The 19,339-nt window shown below is 40.1% G+C and overlaps 1 pseudogene; it reads right to left on the bottom strand.

Moving 5' to 3' along the window:
• Positions 1-6,614: 6,614 nt before the first annotated feature.
• LOC129470135 (small ribosomal subunit protein eS1-like) lies at positions 6,615-7,456 on the bottom strand (annotated as a pseudogene).
• Positions 7,457-19,339: the final 11,883 nt, after the last annotated feature.

The raw sequence follows: 19,339 nt of genomic DNA, 5'->3' as shown, positions 1-19,339 counted from the left end.
TTCCATTAAATGTTTTCCAATGCCTGATGGTTAGTGATTTTTTAAATTTAATTTTTAATTTTTTTTAGAGACAGAATATTGCTCTGTTGCCCTGACTGGAGTGCAATGCCACAATCATAGCTCACTGTAACCTCAAACTCCTGGGCTCAAGTGATCTTCCCACCTCAGCCTCCTGGGTGACTAGGACTACAGTGTGCGTCACCAGACAGGGCCTTGCTATGTTGCCCAGGCTGGTCTCAAACTCCTGGGCTCAAGCAATCCTCCCACCTTGGCCTCCTAAAGCCCTGCGATTGCAGATGTGAGCCACGATGCCGGGCCCTTGGTTGATGATTTTCTAATTCCACTACTAGGTGACACTCATCTGGCATAACAACCCATACCCCATTGGTCAACCAAAAGCAGACAATGTACCTTTGACAAGATATCTGGCAAGAGCAAATATTCAATACTGGTGGAATCTTGGACAAAGATCTAACTTTCCTGGGAAAGAGGGAGGGGTTAGGGTGGGTGTCCCATGTTAAGTGGTCATTTGGGCAAAAACTACAAACCTAAAACCAAGTTTCTAAAATGAATTTTAGAGTATGGCAAATGACTGACTTAGTCAAAAATTTATCTTCTACTCTGAAAAAAATACAAGTTTGTTTAAAAGACAAACTTTGCCACTTTTATACTGGAGCACAATCTTAAACTACCACTCAGGGATCTCTCAAGGCTGTCACAAGCAGAATTATCAGAAGCTGTGAGTGGCTGTGGAGCACATCAAATGTTCCTACATGATACTTAAGCAACACTTGTTAAATAGTGAAAAGCCAGATTGCCCAAATAACAAGTCATTTTCAAAGGGCAACATCTTCAAGGTTCTCAGTCTAATAATTAGAGTGAAATGGCTACAAAGAGCTTATAGTTCTTACTGCTATGATTCTTTAACTTATAAGATGGATACTGTAGAAAGCTTAGAGAATGATTACTTGGTGATTTTTCATACATGAAATTAAAGTATCATGTAGCTAGAAATAAAACAGATTACTGTGAGTTTATAAATAATTATACATATTGGCAATGAACTGAAACTTAAATACAAAAGCTGGGCAGGCCATATTTTGGAAAACAGGTAAATCCCCCCTCTTTTAAGTGACCACAAGACACTTCAGAGTTGCCCTTGGCTTGCTTTCTCTGGGCTCATACTAAGAGCAACACACAGAGTAGGCTTTTTAAAGATCCCAGGCTTTGGAGGCAGAGAAACCTGGGAAAGAATCCCCAGCTTGTCCACTTATAAAGGGCATTACTTCAATCCTCAACTTTCCTAATCTATAGGGACAGTAATATTAATGCATTAAATTGCTATGAAGATTAGATTAAATTAAAACATTAAGCAGAGTACCTGTCACATCCTTTGTTCTCAATAAATATTAGCTGCTATTGGTGAGGGAAAAAACGGAAAATATTTTGGTGTCCTAGTTTAAACACTGACTATGCTACTGCAAAAGACTTCTATTTCAGTAGATATTAACAGAACCTTTACCTAAAGGTATAGGGAGGATAAAAGACTCACTGAACTATTCAATTAAATTTCTAGTCATCTTCTTAAAATGTCCCCCTTCTTCTAACTCCTATCCACAACTCTTAACTACTCATACAAATTGGCTCAAATGTCACTTCCTCCGTGGAATCTTCCCAAGCACACAAGGCAGAAGACATTGCTTCCTCAAAAGAACGCACAGCAGCAGTTTGTACAGTGCTGTACCTTTCTTGTTGCGATGGAATTTATTTTTGTATTTATCACTTCTAAACCAGGAATGCTGTTAAGGGCAGGGACTTGGTTGTGTACTCATCGTAGCATGCCCACTCAGTATCTGATAAAACATCAGAATCATAGGAGGTGCTCAATAACCTTCACTTGAATGAAAGAGCAAATAAGCGGTAGCTGGCTGGAAAGATGAATGTATAAATATGCTTCAAGGGATTTTAACTTATCAGGATTAAATAACTTCAAAAACTTGCCAAATCATTGCAAGTTTACACTGCTGTGCTATTTTGTTCTTCTGGATAGCTTTTCTTCTTCACTGTAACAACAACAACAAAGACTGAAAAAGAGTTTAAATGATGCCCTCTATAGAGTAGAGTGGATACATTAAAAGATAATAAAATAAATTGTATTTTCTTTCAAAAATTGCCTCAGTATAGTGGGACTGGGCTGTCCAATACTTTAAGAGAATAAGAAAGAGAGTCAGAATAAGAGATAGGAAAATACCTTGCTATTTTTTGTGTGAGATTTCTAAATTTGAGGTTATAATTTATAGTGAAATACACATATCTTCAGTCTATAGTTTGACTGGTTTCGGTAAGTGACTATACCTATATAACCCACACCCCTACCAGAAGATAGAACATTTCTATCAACCTGTAGAATTCCCACATGCTTCTTCTCAGTCAACGTTGCCCTCCCTCCACAACCAGAAGCAACTACTGATCTGATATTTGTTACCACAGATTAGTTTTAACTAATCTATAACTTTATATCAATGGAATCATATAGTATAAAGTATTTTGTGTCTGGCTTCCTTCATGTCCTTTAATGCTTCTGAGATTTATCCTTGCCATTACATGTATCAGCAATTTGTTCTTTTCTATTGCCGAGCAGTGTTCTACGTATGGATATACCAGATTGCTTCTCTAGGCTCTTGCTGATGGACACCTGGATGTGATACTGTGATACAATAAGAAATGTGTATTTGATCCCTGTCCCTGGTTCCTCACAGAGAGTTCCCAAAACTCTTGTAATTTCCTGAGCAAGAGGGATGCTAGGTGCATCTTTTGTTCTAATATTTGGTCTGTGGCCCCAGTTTCTAACAGAGTTGCTAATCCCTTGGAACTTCCTGGGTATTGATAAGAGTGCCTTTTGTTCTAATGAGGTGACTCTTGGTGGGCTCCTGGATGGGGGCTGGTCACCAGAAAGACCAAGCCATGATTAGAAGCCTGGAACTTTCAGCCACACTATCCCATCCTCCAGGAAAAGGAGGGGGCTGAAGAATGAGTTAATAAATGCTCAGCCTATGTGATGAAGCCTCCATAAAAATCCCTAAACTACAGGGTTTGGAAAGCATCTGGGATGCTGAAGACACGGAGATGATAGGAGGGTCCCAGAGAGGGTATGGAAGGTCCATGCCGCTTCCCACATATCTTACCCAGAGTACTTCTTTGGCTGTTCACCTGTATCCCTTAAAACATCCTTTATAATAAACTGATAATATAAGTGTTTCCCTGAGTTCTATGAGCTGCTCTAGCACATTACTGAACCTGAGAAGGGGGTTGTGGTAACCTCCCACTTGTGGCCAAACTGGTCAGAAGTTGTGGCGACCTGGGAATCTACTGCTTGCAATTGGTATATGACGTAGGGCACAGTCTTGTGAGACTGAGCTCTTAATCCATGAGAGATCTGCACGAGCTCTAGTTAGTGTCAGAAGTGAATTGAATATAGGCTATCTGGCTAGCGTCAGAGAACTGGTCAGTGTGGGAAAAATCCACACATCTGGTCACTATACTCTCTGCGTTGAGAGTATAGTAGGAGAAAATTGGTTTTTTCCTACCATACACACTGGGCTTTTACAGTTTTTGGCTATTCTCAATCAAGTGGCCATGAACATTCTTACATATGACTTTTGTAGGTATATATTTTCATTTCTCTGGGATAAATACATAGAAGTGGAATTGCTGCCAAACATTTTCCAGAGTAGTTGTACTATTTTATACCCCCATCAGCAATCACTGACAGTTTCACATTCTCCCCAACATTTGGTGTGATCAATCTTGTTAATTTTAGCCATTCTAGTGGGTAGGCAGTGGTATCTCACTTTGCATTTCCCTGATGACTAATGATCATGAGCACTTTTTCATGTGCTTTTTGACCAGTGATATTCCTTATTTTATGAAATGTCTGTCCAAATCTTTTGCCCATTTAAAAATGTTGATTGCCTTCTTTTAATTATTCCATAATTGAATAATTCTTTATATATTCTGGACACAAGCCCTTTGTCAAATATAGTTGTAACAAAGGCTTGTCTACTTGATGTTATCTTCTGATGAGCAGGTGTTTTTATTTTTGATGAAGTCCAATTTATCAGCTTTTTAATGGTAGTGCTCTCTGTGTCCTAAGATAAATTGCAAAGATATTTTTATGTTGTCCTTTAGAAATTGTAATGTTTTAGCTTTTAAGTCTAGGTCCTGATTCATCTCAAGTTAATTTCTGTCAGTGGTGTAAGGTAGGAATCAAAGTTCTTTTTTATTCTGCATGTGGAAAAACACCTTTCCCAACACCATAATGTTGAAGACACTTTCTTTTTCCCATTAAATCACTTCGGCATCCTCATCAAATTTGACCACATATGTGTAGTTCTATTTTTGGAACTGGATCTGACTGGATCAGATCCAATTGGATCCCATTGATCTATATGTCTGTCCTTTTGCCAATAACACATTGTCTTGATTACAACAGCTTTAGAGTAACTTCCAAAGATAAGTAAGTCCTACTTTGTTCATTTTCAAGATTATTTTGGCTATTCTACGTCCTTGCATTTCCATATAAATTTTAGAATCGGCTTGCCAATTTCTTTTAAAAAGAGAATGCTGAAATTTTTAACAATCAGTAGTTTATGTCTTTGCAACTGCTATCTTTCCACAAGTAACCAATAACCAGGAAAACAAATAGCATTTCAGCGAAAAGGAAACTTTCAAGAAAGATGAAAAACTTTCATCATTAATTTCACTGGTGAAAACAAGGACATTAAAATTTCCAGCAAACATTGTATAAACAACTGCTGTTTGTTTCTTTAGTCACAAACATGAACTATAATCTTTTTTGTGAAAACTTTTAGGTAGGAATTGAATTTAATTAGATACAAGATTTTAGTATGTTCATCACAAAATAGGGAAAGAACATTTTGGTAAGCTATTCTGTAAAAATAATGGAAAGCTAATCTCTCTAAAAGAGAAAAGCTAAAAGTATTAACTTCCCTCTTCTTTCCAATTCATTTACTGCCTTTGTATACATATGTCTAAAATTTAGACCCTTCCAACCCTACTGGAAACAAGAAAAAAATAAACGAAACTTGGATCTTACTAAGCTTTCAAACTATCCATGTATTTATCAAACAAATTGTCATCTCTGTTTTTCAAATTTACAAATTCAAGAAATACTGTACAGAGACTGTATTTCCTTGGAGATATTTTTTATCAAATACTTTCTAGGTCTTCATATCCATGACTCAAAGGAAAACCTCTAAGCATTCGATATGAAAAGAGGCAGGAAGGCTGGGCACGGTGGCTCATGCCTATAATCCCAGTACTTTGGGAGGCTGAGGCAGGTGGATCACCTGAGGTCAGGAGTTTGAGACTAGCCTGGCCAACATGGTGAAACCCCATCTCTACTAATAATACAAAAATTAGCTGGGTGTGGTGGTGCATGCCTGTAATCCCAGCTACTCAGGAGGCTGAGGCAAGAGAATCACTTGAACCCGGGAGGCAGAGGTTGCAGTGAGCCAAGATTGCGCCATTGCACTCCAGCCTGGGTGACAAGAGCGAAACTCCGTCTCAAAAAATAAAACAAACAAAAAAAAAGGAGGTAGGAAGAAGTAAATAGAAAACATACTTGTTTCTGTCTAGGCTCTTCCCTCCCACTCCATTCATTTAGTGTGGGGAAAGGCCAGAAAGTCAAGACAGGTCTGAAAGTGGGTAAGTGGCAGTTTGCAACCTTCCAAATTGGTCCAGACATCCCAGCTGTGGCACTGGCAATACACCAATATGCATTTCTACCAAAGACAGCAGTAATTTACTTTCAGAGGCATTACGTTAAATGATTGAACTCAAGAAAAACTGTAAAGCAGTTGCAACCCTGTTCTCAGAGCCTCTTTCACAACTTTGTCTTCTATCCCAGGCCCACCCAGGGTTTAGTGACCTTATTATATCTTTTAAAGTATTTATGCCCAAATCTATTCAGACACTATGGTGTAAAGGTCTCTTTGCTGAGATGAACAGTGCATGGTCTTCCTTAGAATAAAGTCTTTCCTACAAGGAAAAAAAACACAAGACTAAACATTACTCCTATTTTCTTTTCTTTTGTTCTTTTTTTTTTTTTTTTTTGAGACAGAGGTCTCACTTTGTTACCCAAGCTGGAGTGCAGTGGTGTGATCTTGGTTCACTGCAACCTCTGCCTCCCAGGTTCAAGCCATTCTCCTGCCTCAGCCTCCAGAGTAGCTGGTATTACAAGTGCCCTGCACCACGCCCAGCTAAATTTTGTATTTTTAGTAGAGACCATGTTGCATGTTGGCCAGTCCGGTCTTGAACTCTTAACCTCAGGTGATCCACCCACCTCAGCTTCCCAAAGTGCTGAGGTTACAGGCGTGAGCCACCACGCCTGGCCTACTACTCCTGTTTTCAAAGCAACAAAAACTTCATTATGCAAGGTCGACTTGAACAATAAAGTGAGAATGGTTAAAAAGTATCCTTTAGAGAGAGATCTGTATTCAAAAAGGAACATCTTCTTGACTTAAATGAGGCAAAAGAGCCATGTATATGTGCATAAAAATCAGCATAAGGATATGTCATTTAAAATTTTTCAATTTTTTTTTTTTTTCACAAATAACACTTTTTATTTGCCACTATTTGAAGTCTGAACTTTAAACAGATTCTTGGACTGGTGGTTCATATCCATCAGCTCATTCAACTTTAGCACCTGTCTCGTCCCCAGTGGCTTTTCCAGAACTACTGCCTTCACCATGAAGCTCCATAAGCTTTCCCAATTCAAACTTGGACTTCTTCAGTAGTTTTACTTTTCTAACGAAGACATCATGGAGAGGATAAATATGTTGGCAAGCCTTTTCTATGTCTTTTCCAATGCTGTCTGGAATCAATATATTGGCCACTTTTTTCAAGTCATTTGTCTGCACCTCCCGGGTCATGATTTCCATCACCTTCTTCTGGATTTGATGGACCTGTTGGTGCTGAGCATAAGAGGTCTTCCGTATCTGATTGTTACGTTTTTTAGTAAAACCAACACAGAACAGACGAAGCAAGTAACCATCAATAGTCTTGACATCAACACGAGCTGCAATCATTGTCTGCCATTTTTTGACCATGGAACACATTTTGTCACGGGTAAGATCTCTGCCATGGAAGTTAGGCAGTTTTTACCCTGAACATCTTCAGTAATCAGCTTGAATTTTCTAAATGCAACTTCATCATTCTGCAAATCAGCAAGACTCACTTCAAACACACGACCCTTGAGACCATCAGATGCAATTTTGGTTCCTTGGGTCCTGGTGATGAGCGTCTTTGCAATATTTCTTATATTGAACATAGCAGGTGCTTTCACATCATACCAATCTTTCTTAGAAAATGGATCAACCACTTTCTTCTTGGCTCCCTTTTTGCCGCCTTTCATAAGGCGCTTGTTCTTGCCAACCGCTATGATGCTAGTCAGACAGCCAAAAGGCAAAATTTTTTAATTTTTAAATTTATTACACATGCAGGTTTGTTACACAGTTATATTGTGTGAAGCTGTTAGGGCTTTTAATGATCCCATCACCCAAGTAGTGAACAAAGTACCCAATAGGTAGTTTTTCAACCCTTCTTCTTTTCCCTCTCTCCTGGCTCTAGGTCCTGTCTATTATTTCCATCTTTATGTCTATGCGTACCCAATGTTTAGCTCCTACTTATAAGTGAGAACATGCAGTATTTGATTTTCTGTTCCTGTGTTAATTCACTTAGGTTAATGACCTCTAGCTGCATCCATGCTGCTGCAAAGGACATGATTTTGTTCTTCTTATGGCTGTGTAGTATTCCTTGGTGTATATGTACCACATTTTCTTTAATTCACCTTTGATGGGTACCTGGGTTGATTTCATGTCTTTGCTATTGTGAATAGTGCTGTGATAAACATAGCCCTCAGAAATAATGCCGCATATCTACAACTATCTGATCTTTGACAAACCTGACAAAAATAAGCAATAGGAAAAGGATTCCCTATTTAATAAATGGTGCTGGGAAAACTGGCTAGCCATATGTAGAAAGCTGCAACTGGATCCCTTCCTTACACCTTATACAAAAATTAATTCAAGATGGATTAAAGACTTACATGTTAGACCTAAAACCATAAAAACCCTAGAAGAAAACCTAGGCAATACCATTCAGGACATAGGCATGGGCAAGGACTTCATATCTAAAACACCAAAAGCAATGGCAACAGAAGCCAAAATTGACAAATGGGATCTAATTAAACTAAAGAGCTTCTGCACAGCAAAAGAAACTACCATCAGAGTGAACAGGCAACCTACAAAATGGGAGAAAATTTTTGCAACCTACTCAACTGACAAAGGGTTAATATCCAGAATCTACAATAAACTCAAACAAATTTACAAGAAAAAAACAACCCCATCATAAAGTGGATGAAGGACATGAACAGACACTTCTCAAAAGAAGACATTTATGCAGCCAAAAAACACATGAAAAAATGCTCATCATCACTGGCCATCAGAGAAATGCAAATCAAAACCACAATGAGATACCATCTCACACCAGTTAGAATGGCCATCATTAAAACGTCAGGAAACAACAGGTGCTGGAGAGGATGTGGAGAAATAGGAACACTTTTACACTATTGGTGGGACTGTAAACTAGTTCAACCATTGTGGAAGTCAGTGTGGCGATTCCTCAGGGATCTAGAACTAGAAATACCATTTGACCCAGCCATCCCATTACTGGTTATATACCCAAAGGACTATAAATCATGCTGCTATAAAGACACATGCACAAGTATGTTTATTGTGGCACTATTCACAATAGCAAAGACTTGGAACCAACCCAAATATCCAACAACGATAGACTGGATTAAGAAAATGTGGCACATATACACCATGGAATACTATGCAGCCATAAAAAATGATGAGTTCATGTCCTTTGTAGGGACATGGATGAAACTGGAAACCATCATTCTCAGTAAACTATCACAAGGACAAAAAACCAAACACTGCATGTTCTCACTCATAGGTGGAAATTGAACAATGAGAACACATGGACACAGGAAGGGGAACATCACACTCTGGGGACTGTTGTGGGATGGGGAGAGCGGGGAGGGACAGCATTAGGAGATATACCTAATGCTAAATGAGGAGTTAATGGGTGCAGCACACCAACATGGCACATGGATACGTATGTAACAAACCTGCACATTGTGCACATGTACCCTAAAACTTAAAGTATAATAATAATAAAAAGAAAAAAGAAAAAAAAAAAAGAAAAAACTTGGGCCGGGCATGGTGGCTCACGCCCGTAATCCCAGCACTTTGGGAGGCCAAGGCATGCAGATCACCTGAGGTCGGGACTTCGAGACCACCCTGATCAACATAGAGAAACCCCGTCTCTACTAAAAATACAAAAAATTATCCAGGTGTGGTGGTGTGCGCCTGTAATCCCAGTTACTTGGGAGGCTGAGGTAAGAGAACCGCTTGAACCCGGGAGGCAGAGGCTGCGTGAGCTGAGATTGCACCACTGTACTCCAGCCTGGGCAACAAGAGGGAAACTCAGTTTCAAAAAAAAAAGAAGAAGAAAAAGAAAGAAAAAGAAAAAGCATGAAAGAGTTTAAGTGATTGTGTGAAGAGTCTTTCAACATGTGCTTAATGGGTGTAAGTTTACGTTTCCAAAAGGCAATACTTAATCAACTGTCTTTAAGCATCTGAAGATACTACTAAGCCTAAACAACAACAGAAAAGTTTTTATTTTTAAAAACTTTGAACCCATGGAGGAGGTAAATAGGGACAAGCTCCTATGAAAAAGAAAATAACCTATAAAAAAGACAAATTAGTTTCAAACAGGAAAACTAAATATATCACAGGAATGATTAAATTTAGTAATTATGACAAGCCTAAAGAAAGTATACAGGAATACCAAGCATTAGTTGTTCCTCTTCATCTTTCTGAATTATCTGAAATTTTGCTTTGTTATTTCAGAAAATACTGCTTTTTCATTTCCATCAGTTGCTCATATCATGCAGTATAATTTACTTCATTTTCATAACATAAATTTCTTATATGCATTTTCAGTTTTCTCTGAGTTTCTAATTGTATTTCTTTGTTGTTGCTGCTGGTGATACTTTTCAATTATAGAGATTTGTTGTTGTTTTAACCTTCCTCTCACCAATGGTATACCTTGTAGTTGCAGGTTCTTAACAATTCATAATACATCTATCTTCCTTCTCTTTGAAGACAATTTTCATGACTTTTCTTGTTTTATGTTATAATCTGAACTGTTTAATTTTAGGCCTTCTAATCAATTGTTACAGTAGAATTTCTTTTTATCTCTTTCAGAGATTAGTTCCAATAGTTATTAACTCTCATAATGAGGGAAAGAATAAGTCAGAAAAAACTGACTTAGAACTAACATAGATATTAAATAGTCAGGTAAGGACATTGACATCATTATTGTTACTGTATTCTTTATATTTAAAAAGTTATGTAGAGGCCTGCAAAAGAAAAAAAACACATCGAATTTTTAGACATGAAAATCATGATATATGCTATGGTTTGAATGTGTCCCCCAAAGTCTATGTGTTGGGAATTTAATCCCCAGTGCAACAGTGTTGAGAGGCGGGACTTTAAGGGCTGATTAGGTCATAAGGGCTCTGTCCTCATGAATGGATTAATGTTTCTATCACCAAAGTGGTTTAGCTATTTTGAAAGTGGCTTCATTATAAAAGCAAGTTCAACCTCCTCTTGGTCTCACCCTCTCTTGCCCTTCCACCTTCTGCCATGAGATGACACAGCACAAAGGTCTTTGCCAGATGTTTGTGCCACACTCTTGGACTTCCCAGACTCCAGAACTGTGAGCCAAATAAATTTATGTTCATTATAAATTAAAAAAAAATAAAAGTGCAGGTGTCTTTTTGGTAGAACAATTTATTTTCCTTTGGGTATATACCTAGTAACGGGATTCCTGGGTGGAATGGTAATTCTATTTTAGTTTGAAAAATCTCCAAACTGAGGATTTCCTCAGGGGCTGAACTGATTTGCATTCTCGCCAGTAGTGTGTAAGGATTCCCTTTTCTCCACAATCTCACCATCATCCATTAATTTTTGGCTTTTTAATAACAGCCAGATACAACATTTCTTCAGGAGGACATTTTAACCTTCTTTTTAGTGGCAGGTGTTTCTTACCTGCAAGAACTTGGAACTCTAATTTACATATTAAAAGAAACAAAGTGAGAGTCTGCTAAACTACAAAGTGACCTCATTATTACTCACCAGTGTCCAGAATTTAGGATACCAAAATCATTAGAAGCAGGTCCTATGAAGATTAGTTATCATAAGTACTAACAGAAACTCAAGCTCGGCATCAGGGTCACACATATAAGTGAACCTGCCAGGAGGAAAAGGGCATGAAACCATCCTATGGCATTTTCTTAGCACACATTCTTGCGATAATTTTTTGACTTACTGATTATGTTGTCTTGAGTCACTACCTTAAAGTCTAATGTATAATTTTAATAACCAGAGTGATGTTATAGGCATTTAATATATGGTGCCCCCTTTTAAATTCTTATGTAACTAAATTACTCAATTACTATCTATTAAACTAAATTTGTAATCAGTCACCTATAAATACTTCCCTTTAACCCTTTAACCCTTAACTTCAAATACAGTTTAACTCTTAGAGATCATTGGAACATCACACATATTCTAACCAAACCACACACCAAAGGAGATGTGGAGGCCCCAAGGAGTCCAGGAGGTGTAAATACTAATGGTTGAAGTCAGATACTCAAGTTTAAATATTGTCTCTACTACATGCTAGCTGTGTGACCTTGGACAGTTTACTTAACTTCTTTGCAACAATTCTCTTTAATGTAAAAAAGGAGTTATATCTATCACATAGGGTTGGCTTGGGGATTAAATTAGTTCATTTTCATAAAGTACTTGGTATAGTGTCCTGCACACAGTGATAAAATGCTCTCCTTGACCAAACTTTGGTCAGGCTCTTCTGAATCCTCATCTCAACTAGGCCTTGAGCTTTGGATTTCTGTGTTCCTCTTTACATCTCTTTACATACCCAGTTGTAATAGGAATCTTACAAAGTCAGTTGAGAAAGAACTCCCCAGATATTTAGATCACCCTCAATATCTGATCAAATTCCTCACTGCCACCCTTGATATCTTATCACCCTGGCCAACCTGTAGCAAGGATCCTGTTAGTTCTGTTTAACCGGAATCCCCTTACCCGTGACTTTTCTTTCCTCTTAGTAATTTTTCATCCACTGAGCCCCCACCCTGCTCTCTTGTCCATGCTATTTGGAATTAGGAATCCCCACTCATGCATGCTCTCTATATGGAATTAAGCCCAGTTCTATACTGGAATCCCTTCTTCTATTGAAGCTTTTCCTGAATAAAATCTGTTTTTACCATTTTAACTGCTGTCTCTGATTTTTCTTTAACAGTTTTTGGTCCATGATTCAGATCTGGATCAGAACCACCTTGGACCCTTGGACACAATAAGCAATCTCTCAGCACACACCAAGGCTTTGTCTTCAGTCTGCTTGCTTTTTGGGTATCTGGTGGTGAGTGACTCCAATATCCAGTGCTCCAGATAAATGTCCATCGAATCACAGTGAGGACAGATTTTGATTAACATTCTGATTACATTGTCTGAAGCTGGATTAGAGGCCCAGACTTCTTTGTTTGAAAGACATCTACTCAGCTAGAAGTCTTTCTTTCTGGGGCTCACTGTGTCAAGTAGACATTCACTCCCTGACTCATGAGCCTGGCTCTTGGCTGGAAAATTCTTCCTGGATCTTTGTCTCCTGGGATGGAGACTTTTCCTGGCTCTTTGTTTCCAGTGGCAATCCACTCCCCAGTGCCTGGGCTGGAATTTTTTCCCTACTCTTTATGAGGCCTCTCTCTTCTGTCTGTTTCATCCTGCTTCTCCCATGGGAACTTCTCAATTGAAACCTCACCTTATCAAACTCCTGCTTTGCCACTGTAGTTCTAATACTGTCTGCTTGCTTTGTCACTGGCAAAGCCTTACCAAAAACTCTCTTCAGCTATGGTGGGGGCTCCTGGTATATCCCTAAATTAGTCCATCTAAAAAGAGCCCTAGAGCAAAAAGGAACAAAGCTTTTGGATGCACAGTGGTCTGCTTATTTCACTTGGTATTAAGAAGCCAAAAACAGCTAAATAATTCAAATCTCAGTCAAACTATTGAGGCTCTTCCACACTGTCTTTAGAAAAATTTTTCTTAGTAAAGTTCCTAGAGCTCTCAACAGCACCTCCATATTCCCTTCCCAGCTTTCCTTTATAGCCTCCTCTCCCAAAATCTCTTCCACCATCTGCCCCCTCCTCCAGTCCCTCACCTCCCTGTAACCAAAAGGTTCACTGGCCTCCATCTCCTTCAGATGAAGCCCAGGATCCACCAGTACCTGTTCCCAAGTGAGGCTAATAGAAGAGAGAACATTTAAGCCTTGGTCTAGGTCTGAATTGCATCCTATCACCAAATACTTTCCTGACCACAGAAAGGAAAGGGAAAGGTTTGTTGAACAATTTAGAATCATTCTAGGTGCATACTCTCTGGGATTCCCTGATTTAAATCAACGTATCTGCCTGTTGGTTGGGCCTGGAAATGCCTCCCTTTGCTTTGAAAAAGCTAAATGGACCACTGTTTCTGATGAACCTCAGTTCCTTCCTTGGGCTCACTCAAGGGTCTCAGGCTACCCCTGATACCCTGAGGGATGTAAGAAATTACTAGGAGCCATCCATCAAATCTCTCCCATTAAAATTGATTGGTCACATATCTAACATTGTAAATAACAAACTGATGAAACTGTGGCTATCACCATCAATTAAACACAACATGGAAAGACAATTCAGGGGTGGAACTGACTTTCCAAACAGCCTCTGCTCAGGCCATGAAACCTTTGTAAGTAGTTTCAGGCCAGACCTCCGTGACACATTACAGAAAAATAATATTAATTAACAAAATGTATACATGTCTAGGCTCCAGACATTAGCCCAATAATATGAAAATAGTGTTTCAAAAACATTGGAATATACACAATGCAAGCTTGTGGCACTGCAGTTAAAACAACTGGAAAAACCTGAAATTTTTAACTCACAGCAAGCTCCACAACGGAAGGCTCTCATTGATCTCAACAATGTGCTGATATCGTGAGGAAAAAAAGACACTGCGCCTGGAATTGCCCAGTGCTCAAGAGAAGGGAAAAACCCAAGTCCCCCTCCTCGCCAGAGAACTGTCTATTTTCCTCCAGAGAAGCAAATGTCCCAGTGCCCTCAACTACTACTAAACTTGCAAGAAGAAATAATGCTACAAGTTAAAGAGCCTCCATGTCTCTCATCAATAACAGGACAACACATTCTACCCTCAACACAACCTCATTTCCTGCCCCCTTCTCCAGGGTCACCAAAGTTTACCATTGGTGGGTTTTGATGCTTTGCCCCCAGCTCATCCTCATCTCTAGGGGACCTCTTAAAGGTCAACATAATTTTCTACTCAGCTCCACTACCCCAGTAAACTTGTGTGGAAAGTATCTTCTCATGAATGGAGGTACAAAAATTCCTGCTGGACTGCTTCTACCTGCCCCTGAGTCTCCCTCTTCATGTCTCTGTCCCCTAATGGTTTTGTCTGACTTCCCCCAAGCAGGGAGTTCCTTTGCACACTTCAACCTATCCACTTAAATAAAGATTTAAGCAAACTATTAAAATTATCTAAGGTATATGCCATACAGAACCCATATAAGGTAGAAACAGATCCTTCCAAGCCTTTCCCCAGGAGTCCCCCAATATTATTTAAAACCACAAGGACTAGTGGTTGCTCTCCCTGATAATGAGAGTCTTATTAGACATAAGTCCCCACTTCTTATCCATGCATTACTCCCATTTGGCTATTAAAAAATCAAGTGGGAAAGGATATCAGTTCCTTCCTGGGATCTATCAGTTACACTGTCAAATCAAGATTTCCCTTTGCCTAATCCTAACACGATTCTGTCTGTTATCTCTTCCAACATGCAATATTTCATGGTGATTCATTTGCGTTCTGCCTTTTTTTTTTTTTTTTTTTTTGAGACAGAGTCTCACTCTGTCACCCAGGCTGGAGTGCAGTGGCTTGATCTCGGCTCACTGCAAGCTCTGCCTCCCGGGTTCACGCCGTTCTCCTACCTCAGCCTCCCAAGTAGCTGGGACTACAGGCATCCACCACCACGCCCGGCTAATTTTTTGAATTTTTAGTAGAGATGGGGTTTTACCATGTTAGCCAAGATGGTCTCGATCTCCTGACCTTGTGATCAGCCTGCCTCGGCCTCCCAAAGTGCTGAGATTACAGGCATGAGCCACCGCTCTCGGCTGTGTTCTGCCTTTTATAATATTCTCCTTCATAAAGAATCTCACTACTACTTTGCCTTCACCTGGGAAAATAAACAATACACCTGGACTGTTATGCTCCAACAATTTACTAAGGCCCTACATATTTCTCATGAACCTATTTGATGGACTTAAAATTCCCAGAAGACTCCACTGTAATCCAATATGTAAATAACCTCTTTCTATGCACTTTCAGTTATGACAACTCCCTTTAGGACACTGAATACTTTAAGGCAATGGCAAGAAAAGACCAGAAAGTTTCTAGAGGAAAAGTTTAATTATTCTGTGTGTTCAATATCTGGGTCATGGTATTTCAGCTGCAGGTAAAATTATCTTCACAGGCAGAGATTCTACTATTCATCATTTTCCTCTTCCTGAAACAAAATAACTGAGAGGTTTTTGGATCCTGTGGGCTATTGCAGGATGTGAATACCTAACTTCTCATAGACGGATGATTGCCTTTAAGGTTCACAGCCTTCACTATGACTCTTCTTCATCTGACATTAGTCTTCTCTTACATTTTTCTGTCCCTAAATTTAGGAGCTCCTTGTTCTCTCCCAGCTCTGCCTTTTCCTTCTCTCTTAGCAAGACTATTCATCTACAGAGCTTTGGCAAGCCTGGGCTGCACTAGTCACCACTTCCCATAATGCCACAGACTGAGGGTACTGTACTTCCTTTCCTGTGGGCACATCTGACATTTCCAAGATTCCTGTGAGAAATCAAAATTCCTATTTTGCGGGGGGTGGAGCAAAGATGGCTGAATAGGAACAGCTCCGGTCTCCAGCTCCCAGCCCCAGCGACACAGAAGATGGGTGATTTCAGCATTTCTGCTTGAGGTACCGGTTTCATCTCACTAGGCAGTGCCAAACAGTGGGTGCAGGACAGTCGGTGAAGCGCACTGTGCACAAGCCGAAGCAGGGTGAGGCATTGCCTCACTCGGGAAGTGCAAGGGGTCAGGGAGTTCCCTTTCCTAGTCAAAGAAAGAGGTAACAGACGGCACCTGGAATATAGGGTCAGTCCCATCCTAATACTGCGCTTTTCCAACAGGCCTGGAAAATGGCACACTAGGAGATTGTGTCCCGCACCTGGCTCCGAGGGTCCTATGCCCACGGAGTCTCACTGATTGCTAGCACAGCAGTCTGAGATCAAGCGGCAAGGCAGCAGCGAGGCTGGGGGAGGGGCACCTGCCATTGCTCAGGCTTGCTTAGGTAAACAAAGCAGCCAGGAAGCTCGAACTGGGTGGACCCCACCACAGCTCAAGGAGGCCTGCCTGCCTCTGTAGGCTCCACCTCTTGGGGCAGGGCACAGACAAACAAAAACTCAGCAGGAACCTCCACAGACTTAAATGTCCCTGTCTGACTGACAGCTTTGAAGAGAGTAGTGGTTCTCCCAGCATGCAGCTGGAGATCTGAGAATGGACAGACTGCCTCCTAAAGTGGGTCCCTCACCCCTGAGCAGCCTAACTGGGAGGCACCCCCCCAGTAGGGACAGACTGACACCTCATTCAGCTGGGTACTCCTGTGAGACAAAACTTCCAGAGGAACTATCAGACAGCTGAATTTGTGGTCTAACGAAAATCCGCTGTTCTGCAGCCACCGCTGCTGACACCCAGCCAAACAGGGTCTGGAGTGGACCTCTAGTAAACTCCAACAGACCTGCAGCTGAGGGCCCTGTCTGGTAGAAGGAAAACTAACAAACAGAAAGGACATCCACACCAAAAACCCATCTGTACATCACCATCATCAAAGACCAAAAGTACATAAAACCACAAAGATGGGGAAAAAACAGAGCAGAAAAACTGGAAACTCTAAAAAGTAGAGCACCTCTCCTCCTCCAAAGGAACGCAGTTCCTCACCAGCAACGGAACAAAGCTGGATGGAGGATGACTTTGACGAGTTGAGAGAAGAAGGCTTCAGACGATCAAACTACTCTGAGCTACGAGAGGAAATTCAAAACAATAGCAAAGAAGTTAAAAACTTTGAAAAAAAATTAGAAGAATGGATAACTAGAATAACCAATGGAGAGAAGGACTTAAAGGAGCTGATGGAGCTGAAAGCCAAGTTTCGAGAACTACGCGAAGATTGCAGAAGCCTCAGTAGCAGATGCGATCAACTGGAAGAAAGGGTATCGCTGATGGAAGATGAAATGAATGAAATGAAGGGGGAAGGGAAGTTAAGAGAAAAAAGAATAAAAAGAAATGAAAAAAGCCTCCAAGAAATTTGGGACTATGTGAAAAGACCAAACCTACATCTGATTGGTGTACCTGAAAATGACAGGGAGAATGGAATCAAGTTGGAAAACACTCTGCAAGATATTATCCAGGAGAACTTCCCCAATCTAGCAAGGCAGGCCAACATTCAGATTCAGGAAATACAGAGAACGCCACAAAGATACTCTTCGAGAAGAGCAACTCCAAGACACCTAATTGTCAGATTCACCAAAGTTGAAATGAAGGAAAAAATGTTAAGGGCAGCCAGAGAGAAAGGTCGGGTTACCCACAAAGGGAAGCCCATCAGACTAACAGCTGATCTCTCGGCAGAAACTCTACAAGCCAGAAGAGAGTGGGGGCCGATATTCAACATTCTTAAAGAAAAGAATTTTCAACGCAGAATTTCCTATCCAGCCAAACTAAGCTTCATAAGTGAAGGAGAAATAAAATACTTTACAGACAAGCAAATGCTGAGTGATTTTGTCACCACCAGGCCTGCCCTAAAAGAGCTCCTGAAGGAAGCACTAAACATGGAAAGGAAAAACCGGTACCAGCCACTGCAAAAACATGCCAAATTGTAAAGACCATCGAGGCTAGGAAGAAACTGCAGCAACTAACGAGCAAAATAACCAACTAACATCAAAATGACAGGATAAGATTCACACATAGCAATATTAACATTAAATGTAAATGGGCTAAATGCTCCAATTAAAAGACACAGACTGGCAAACTGGATAAGGAGTCAGGACCCATCAGTGTGCTGTATTCAGGAAACTCATCTCACATGCAGAGACACACATAGACTCAAAATAAAGGGATGGAGGGAGATCTATCAAGCAACTGGAAAACAAAAAAAGGAAAGGGTTGCAATCCTAGTCTCTGATAAAATAGACTTTAAACCAACAAAGATCAAAAGAGACAAAGAAGGCCATTACATAATGGTAAAGGGATCAATTCAACAAGAAGAGCTAACTATCCTAAATATATATGCACCCAACACAGGAGCACCCAGATTCATAAAGCAAGTCCTGAGTGACCTACAAAGGGACTTAAACTCCCACACAATAATAATGGGAGATTTTAACACCCCACTGTCAACATTAGACAGATCAATGAGACAGAAAGTTAACAAAGATATCCAGGAATTGAACTCAGCTCTACATAAAGTGGACCTAATAGACATCTACAGAACTCTCCACCCCAAATCAACAGAATATACATTTTTTTCAGCACCACACCACACCTATTCCAAAATTGACCACATAGTTGGAAGTAAAGCTCTCCTCAGCAAATGTAAAAGAACAGAAATTATAACAAACTGTCTCTCAGACCACAGGGCAATCAAACTAGGACTCAGGATTAAGAAACTCACTCAAAACCGCTCAACTACATGGAAACTGAACAACCTGCTCCTGAATGACTATTGGGTACATAATGAAATGAAGGCAGAAATAAAGATGTTCTTTGAAACCAACGAGAACAAAGACACAACATACCAGAATCTCTGGGACACATTCAAAGCAGTGTGTAGAGGGAAATTTATAGCACTAAATGCCCACAAGAGAAAGCAGGAAAGATCCAAAATTGACACCCTAACATCACAATTAAAAGAACTAGAAAAGCAAGAGCAAACACATTCAAAAGCTAGCAGAAGGCTAGAAATAACTAAAATCAGAGCAGAACTGAAGGAAATAGAGACACAAAAAACCCTTCAAAAAATT

The sequence above is a fragment of the Symphalangus syndactylus genome, chromosome 2 (genome assembly GCF_028878055.3).
Source record: "Symphalangus syndactylus isolate Jambi chromosome 2, NHGRI_mSymSyn1-v2.1_pri, whole genome shotgun sequence".
In the NCBI taxonomy this organism is placed as follows: Eukaryota; Metazoa; Chordata; class Mammalia; order Primates; family Hylobatidae; genus Symphalangus; species Symphalangus syndactylus.
This window is presented reverse-complemented; position numbering and strand designations above follow the sequence as displayed.